The following is a 7,743-nucleotide window of genomic DNA, read 5'->3' on the forward strand; positions in this document are numbered from 1 at the left end:
ACACGAGTAGAGTTTGTTTGTGGATATGATCGAATACAAGTTCAGAGTATACCCTATTCTATTCTACCAACATTCTTAATATATTATATAATATATATTTAAAATTTATAAATTATATATGTCGTGAATAAATAGTAAAGCCATAATTTTTTTTCTTGTAAAAACTCAAAATAATGACTAAGTTAATAATTTAAATTATTAATTCAATATATTTGTTATTTAAAGAATAATGTTGTAAGAACTTAGAATTAGAAGAAGAGTGATGAGATATTTATCTTTATTTGTGTTATTTTAATTTTATTAAGAATTTGATGATCATGTTATTTGTAATTTTATTTTAAATTTTTTTAATTTTATTATTTTAATTTTAATTTAAACTTAATTTTTTATTTTTTATTTTATTAATATGTATGAAATATATAGAATGATTGAATTTTATATTTACTTAAAAAATTTTTATTTTTCTACAGGTAGGGTTTGGTAAGGTAGGGTTAAAAATTTTAGGATGCGGGTAAGGTTAAAGTTGAGTTTAAAAAATTTTCAACTCGCGGATAGGGTTAGGATAGAGTTTGGATAGGATTAGAGTAGAGTCCAAACCCTATTCTATCTTATCCTTTGCCAGTCCTATAGGATTTGGACTCTATCCTAATCCTATCCAAACTCTACCCTAAACCTGTCCACAAGTTAAAAACTTTTTAAAAACTCAATTTTAACCTTACTCATTCACTTCTTAAACTTTTCAACCCTACCTTACCTAACCCTACCTGTAGAAAAATAAAAAAATTTTAAACAAATATAAAATTCAATAATTTCATATTTCATACATATTTATAAAATAAAAAATAAAAAATTAAGTTTAAATTAAAATTAAAATTAAAAATAATAAAATTAAAAAAAATCTAAAATAAAATTACAAATAACATAATCATCAAATTCTTAATAAAATTAAAATAATACAAATAAAGATAAATATCTCATCACTTTTCTTCTAATTCTAAATTTTTACAATATTACTCTTTAAATAACAAATATATTAAATTAATAATTTAAATTATTAACTTAGTAATTATCTTAAATTTTTACAAGAAAAAAGTTGTGGTTTTAATATTTATTCACTATATATATAATTTTTAAATTTTAAATATCTATTATATAATATATTAAAAATATTGGTAGAATAGGATATGATATATTCTGAACCCGTATTCGATCCTATCCACAAGCAAATTCTACCCGCATTCTATCCTATTCGCAGCAAATTAGATAGACAACTCTACTCGATCAAATTAGGTAGGGTTATATACCTGCAAATAGAGTATATATTATCAGCCTTAATTAAAAAGTTATATATTTTTATTTATAAAATATAATAATAAATATATATTTTTTCTTGTATATTCTTATTTTTCTAAAATAAATTTCTTAGTATATATATATATATATATATATGCTGGTACAAAGTCAAAGGGGGATTCGATTCTGCACTAAAACTATTATATTAACACGAAACAATTCAATAAATTCTATTAGAACATCAAACAAGTTTTGATCAGATTTCTAGTAGAGTCGAAAAAGAAAAATCCTATTGCAATTTTCTCCAAACCCCCGGAAAAGCATGAAAAAAAAGGCTCAAATGGTACGATCCCGCCGTCACCCCAGAATGATATATATATATATTAAGAATTTGATAAATAAATATATCGCTTATGTAGAATATAATTATTTTAAAGAACTTACATTTCGTTATCATTAGCAGGGATAAAAAAATTATTAATTTCTATTTGTAGTTCTTTATTAGTAATAAATAAAATAATAAAATTTATTTAAAACTTTATAACTTTTTTAAAAGTCTTTTTTATTTTTATGCGTATATAAATTCTCTTTTTAATTGTAGTCAATAATAAATTTAAGTATTTAACAAACATTATTAAATATAAAGTAAAAAACATGTGGAGCCTATTGATTGCAGAACTCTAATTTTATAGATCCCATATTGACATTGCTATTCTCTCATGTATTGGTATATTATTTCTATTACTTGTGTCATTCATCGACACATAATTTCTACACGTGTTGAAAGAATCTCATTTACTCCCAATTTAATTACTATTGAGTTAGTCTCTGCACACCTTTATATCTAAAATATTTCAATAGCTATTACGTTATAATTATATTGTCTACTGAGTATATGGTTTCTTAGAATAAATTTTTTTATTCTCATTCAATAAGCTTCGAAAGTACTTAATTTCTAAAGCTCATTCGGTATTTTTATTGTATAAACTTATTCATTGTTGTTGTACTAAGTTGCCTGCATGTTTAAGTCTCTGCTAATGTAAACAATTGAACACAGGTATATGTGTATTTTTCTGTTGATGGAAAAAAAGAACTTGCTATAATAATCTATATGAGATCATTGATTTTAAGATAGGAACCATTGAATTGGATGACAAAAACATAAAGTTATAAATATGGGATACTGTTGGTCAGGAGCTATTTCGAACTATTACCACATGTATTTGTTAATTGTACATACTTACATAAGGATTAACAGTTTTAATTGCTTTAGAAAAAGTTTGGTAATATAAGATTATCTCTTCACTTTGAACTATCTAAATTAATTATATGTGAAACTTTATAATTATATGTAACTCAAGCATTGTTAATCGTTAAGTTTTGTTATCTTTTTCCTTATACGAGTGATTATTATTTTTTTTTTTTAGTCATAAACTTTTATATTTGAATTTATTTGTGAACTATTAATGAAAAATTATAGACAAATTATTATATAAAATTATAAAATTTTAAATTTTGTTAGTTTAAAAATTATTGACTTTAAATATTTAAAATTATATATTAAATTTTTAAAAAAATTGAAATTTAAGTTTACCGTTGGTTAAATTTGTCGTTAGGTATTAGTTTAATTATTAATAAAGAATATATTATTGTCAAATTTACCGTTGGAATAAGCTCTGAAATTTTATTAATTAAAAATTTATATCTGCCGGTAATTAGCAATGGATGAAGAAACTCACTGATAAACAGTTACTGACGAAAATTTTACCGTCTAGTTTAGTCTACTGCTAAATCTAATGGTATTCAACGACTTTTTTGTAGTGTTTGTTATCTTCAACCCTGTTAACAACAAAACCACCGCCCTTCTTTTTCAAATATTGAACTTCCCTATCTTAACCACTTTTAACATTATAACAAGAGTCACACTACTATCAACTACACCACCACCACCACCACTGCCAACAACCCTATCAACCCAACAGTACACAACATAGTAACAAAGAGAGACAGAGGGAGTAAGATGGAAGGAGATAGACAATAATATGGCAAAATTAAAAGTAATTTCAACAAAACAAAAAAAATAATTTCATAGTGCATCTCAGAAACAAAGGGAGAAAAGCTAAATCAAAGAAAAATTAATAAAAAGTCTCTCAAAAAGTAAAACTAAAATTAAAACAAAAATAAAATAATGAAAAAAGCCATGAGAAATGTTTTGTAGTAAATGGAGAGCAGGGGTAGAACAAGACAAAGCATGACGACTTCAACAGCAGCTTAGTGGAAGCGGACTCCCAACACAATTTTGGGAAGATGCAGATCACGTCAGCTTTAGTTGTGGCGTGGTGGAGGCATACGTAGAGCGACCCAGATCTCGACAACTTCAGTGGCGAGGTGTAGGGCTCCATCTCTAATTCTATATCGACAATGCGCTTATGCATCGTTTCACTCAAGACGAAGGTCGTTTTGGTTGATGGCGTGTGTAACGACCCAACTTCTAGCATCATCTCAGGAGCGTACTAAGAGTAAGGTGTTACTATCTATACTCCTAAATGTAAGACTCTGGACTTTTAGAAATTAAATAATAAGTTATTTATGATCTATTATATTTATTTAAGATTATATTTTCAGAGACTTTTATATATATAAAAATTGGAATGAGAATTGTATATGCTATATTTTGAATATTTAGACTTTGAACCTTATTTTTTGATTATCTCTAATTTCTATTGAATTAGTATTTATTTGAAAATAAATTTATAAGTTGATAATAAAATTGTATTTCAAAGATAATTAATTTGTATTTAATTTGGTTTTAAATTATTAATTTATCCTTTTATTTTTATTAAAATTATTACACTACGTTAGCCCCAAAACTCCTAAAACAAACACTAATTTACACTACCTTAAATCTTAAGACAGCACAACACACACACACACACACCGTCACTCACCTCACCTCCATACCCACGAGAAATAAAGAGGGAGAGTGCGAACTAGAGGAAGAACAGAGAGGGGAAAGGAAAGCGCTGGTGGGGCTGAGAGCCGCCGTCGCCATCACTGTTAAAGGGAAGAGAGAAGGAGAGAGTCGTCGCCGCTGTTTGTTGAAGTCGCTATCGATGTCAACTTGAGAAGGTAGAGAGAGAGACGAACGCGAGGAGAGCGAGAGAGAGAGAGAAAGGGAGGGAGCTCATGTTGCGGTGCTCCTCGCCAGCAGCGGCGAAGGTCTGTTGCCGTCGAGCTGCCGCGAGAAGAGCCAGACGAGATGCAGAGAAAGGTGTCGCATTCTGCCTTCTGTTTGTCACTTCCTATGCCGCCGTGGAGCTCCATCGCCGTCAAATCCGTCTCCGCTGCTACTACTGCCATGGCCGCCATCCTTCAAGTTGTTGCCGTGGTTGTTGCCACCATTCATGGTCGCCGGGAACAGCGGTGACGCCGCTGGAGGTGTGGCTGCTTTGTTCTTGGTTCATTTTTGTGCAGTATGTTGTTTTTGCTCTGAAAACCCTTTTAATCGTTGTTCTGTGATATGTTGCTAAGATTTTTGCAGCGTTATTGACATAGGGTTGAGTTTCAATTCTTGCATATGCGATTAAAGTTGCTACGGTTGCTGCAAAAGTAGAGTGGAGTTGAGGTTACAGCTGCCACTCTTGCAGGCCGGGAGAAAGAGGGATTTTGACGCATTTTATAGCCTTCAAGTTTTGACTATTGGAGGCAGGGGCTTTTTCTTAAACTCATTTAACTTTCAAGAATTGTTACAAAGTCGATATTAATGTGAAAAATGTATTTTTATGAGTTTGTAAGTCTTATGGATTGAACTGTGTTGCTTTGAATGAATATAATTACTTTCCTGGTTGTTGCTGTAGTGATTGCTTGATAATACTGTATTGATTGTGAAATTGAAACATGATGAGTAATTGACGAATAGAGTTTAGTTTTGTGCTTGGTTTGAAGTTGTTATGATGATGGTTGGATTGTTGTTGTTTCTGATTATTGAGATTCAATGCTTGTTGTAAGTTTTTGGGTAAATTGATGATGTCACTTCAATTTCTAAATTGAATGGATTGAGAACATTGTTGTTTTGATTGCTGTTGAAAAAAAGGGTAAGTGATTTGCGGTGATTGATGGAACTCGTAAGGGTGGTAATGTCTGAGTTTTAGGGGAGGTGTTGCCAAAATTTTATAAGTTTGGATTAATCTGAATAATAAAGAAAATGAGATTGGTTGTTTCCCCCTAAAGCCTAGGGACTTTGTTTGAAGTGTTATTTAAAAAATTTGGGTTGAAGAATTATTTTATTTGATTTTGATTTAACTATAAAAGGATTGTGTTTTGGGGTGTTTTTAACAAATTTTAAAGTAATTGTTCCAAAATAAGTGGTTATTTTTCAATTGAGATTTCAATTGGAAAATAAGAATGGTATTGAATCTTTTTGTGAAAGGTTTTAAACTTAAAGTGAAGTTAAAGTTAGTTTTGGAAAATTGATTAAACAAAGTGAAGAAATGAGTTATGTTTTTGGGGATTTCAAATCGAATTGAAGAAATGGATTCTTGAAGTTAATCTGGGACTTTTCATTTGGTGAAAATGAGTTTTAAGAAAGAGAAATGGATTTAACTTATTTTGTTTTTAAAAGAGATTTGAGATTTGAAACACCTGGACAAGATGTAAGGGTTTTAGCTTAGTCCCACTTGCTCCAGGTTAAAATTTTAAAGGATCATGGTGGTGTACCGCTTGTCCAGTGTCACAGCAGACATGGGGATCGTGGTTATTTATTGCCCACGGATTTTTTTAAATTGTAACTTATGCATCTGAAAAGGATCGTGGTGGTGTACCGCTTGTCCAGTGTCATAATAGACATGGGGATCGTGGTTATTTACCTCCCACGAGGTGAAAATTGTGGTTCTTTAACGCCCACCGGCTTCCAAGAGGACGATATCCGGGTTAGCTATACCAGGTGTGTCAGGTTTGGCATGATAATTGGAATGTGAGCTCACGGCCAGTAGCACAGGCATGCATCATACTGCATTTGGTTGCTAGTGTTTGGGTGTGCTTAAGTGTTTTGGTTTGTCTATCTGATGAATTTTGTCTAACTGTTATTTGTGGTGCCTGCTGTAACTGCTCTCTAATTGTGTTTGCCTTGCATTGTTTGTTGCTTGTGATTGATTTTGTTTTGAGATTGAGTTTTGGTGATGAATTGGTGATTTTGAGACCGAGTGTGATTTGATTATATGTTGGTCCGAAGGCTGAAATTTGATTATATGTTGGGCCAGAGGCCGTGATTGGTTATGCTTGGACCGGGGTCTGTGATTGGTAAGTTTGGATTGATTGATCCTTTGGTATGTATTCAAATGTTATGTGATTTATCCGATAATTTTTGGAACTTTTTATAAATAACGATATGAAGTTGGAGTTTTGGATTATTTATATGATGATATTTGAATAGATTCATAAGACGAAAGATAATCGCGGTGGTTGAAATCCATACTTTTTTTTATACGTATCCTCTTATAACAATTTTGAACTTCTCTAGTTTGACCTTATGGTTAGGTTCTCACCCCCATACAGACTTTTCTTTTCAGGACAGACGAGGCGTTTAAGGAATTTCTTCTGCGCATCTGATTGTGTTGTATATATCTTAGTTATAGTTTTTCGCTCACTTTGTTATATATTTTTTTGTAAGAGAGATGAGAGTCGTGATTTGTAATGATATGTATGTCTGGTTCGTTTGTTTGTTTGTATGTATGTATGTATGTATGTATGTATGTATGTATGTATGTATGTATATATATATATATATATATATATATATATATATATATATATATATATATATATATATATATTGTGATTTGAATTTGTTTATATATGCTTACTTGTAAAAAGAAAAAAAAACTTTCGGTTTTTCAAATAAAACAGCGATATGATTTCGAGGTAAAGGCTCCTATTTTATTATTAAGTATATAGAAGTCATTGTAATATCCTCGCTATCGAGTGGCGCAGCCGAAAGCGTGACATTCTCATAGCAAGGGTGTTATAGTATGGTATCAGAACAGTCTTTCCTGTAGAGCCTAAGGAATGGACTGACTATGCTTCAATTAGATACTCTGAGCGTTTGTCATGTTGTAGGTCTTGTTCTAATGACAAGAATTAGAGCTTTATGCGCATAATGTCTACTGATTAATGTTGTTAGTCTATCATTGCATACTTCATAGTATTAAGTTTGGCCAAATTAACACTAATGGTTTATGTATATGAGAGCACTAACGGGTTATCATAGACGAAATAGAAGTAATAGGTAATGCATATCACTAGGTATGGGAAACGTTAGAAGTTACACCTTAAGGTTACTCAGTTACGTGTTTTGTTCTTTCATGGTTTACCTTGGAGTCCTTATTTGAGATTTCTTTCTTGGAAAGTAAATTGATTCTTTTCCAACCCTATTCTTTGTTCATATACATTCTC

This window comes from Arachis ipaensis, chromosome B1 (genome assembly GCF_059453495.1).
Source record: "Arachis ipaensis isolate K30076 ecotype BB chromosome B1, ASM5945349v1, whole genome shotgun sequence".
In the NCBI taxonomy this organism is placed as follows: domain Eukaryota; kingdom Viridiplantae; phylum Streptophyta; class Magnoliopsida; order Fabales; family Fabaceae; genus Arachis; species Arachis ipaensis.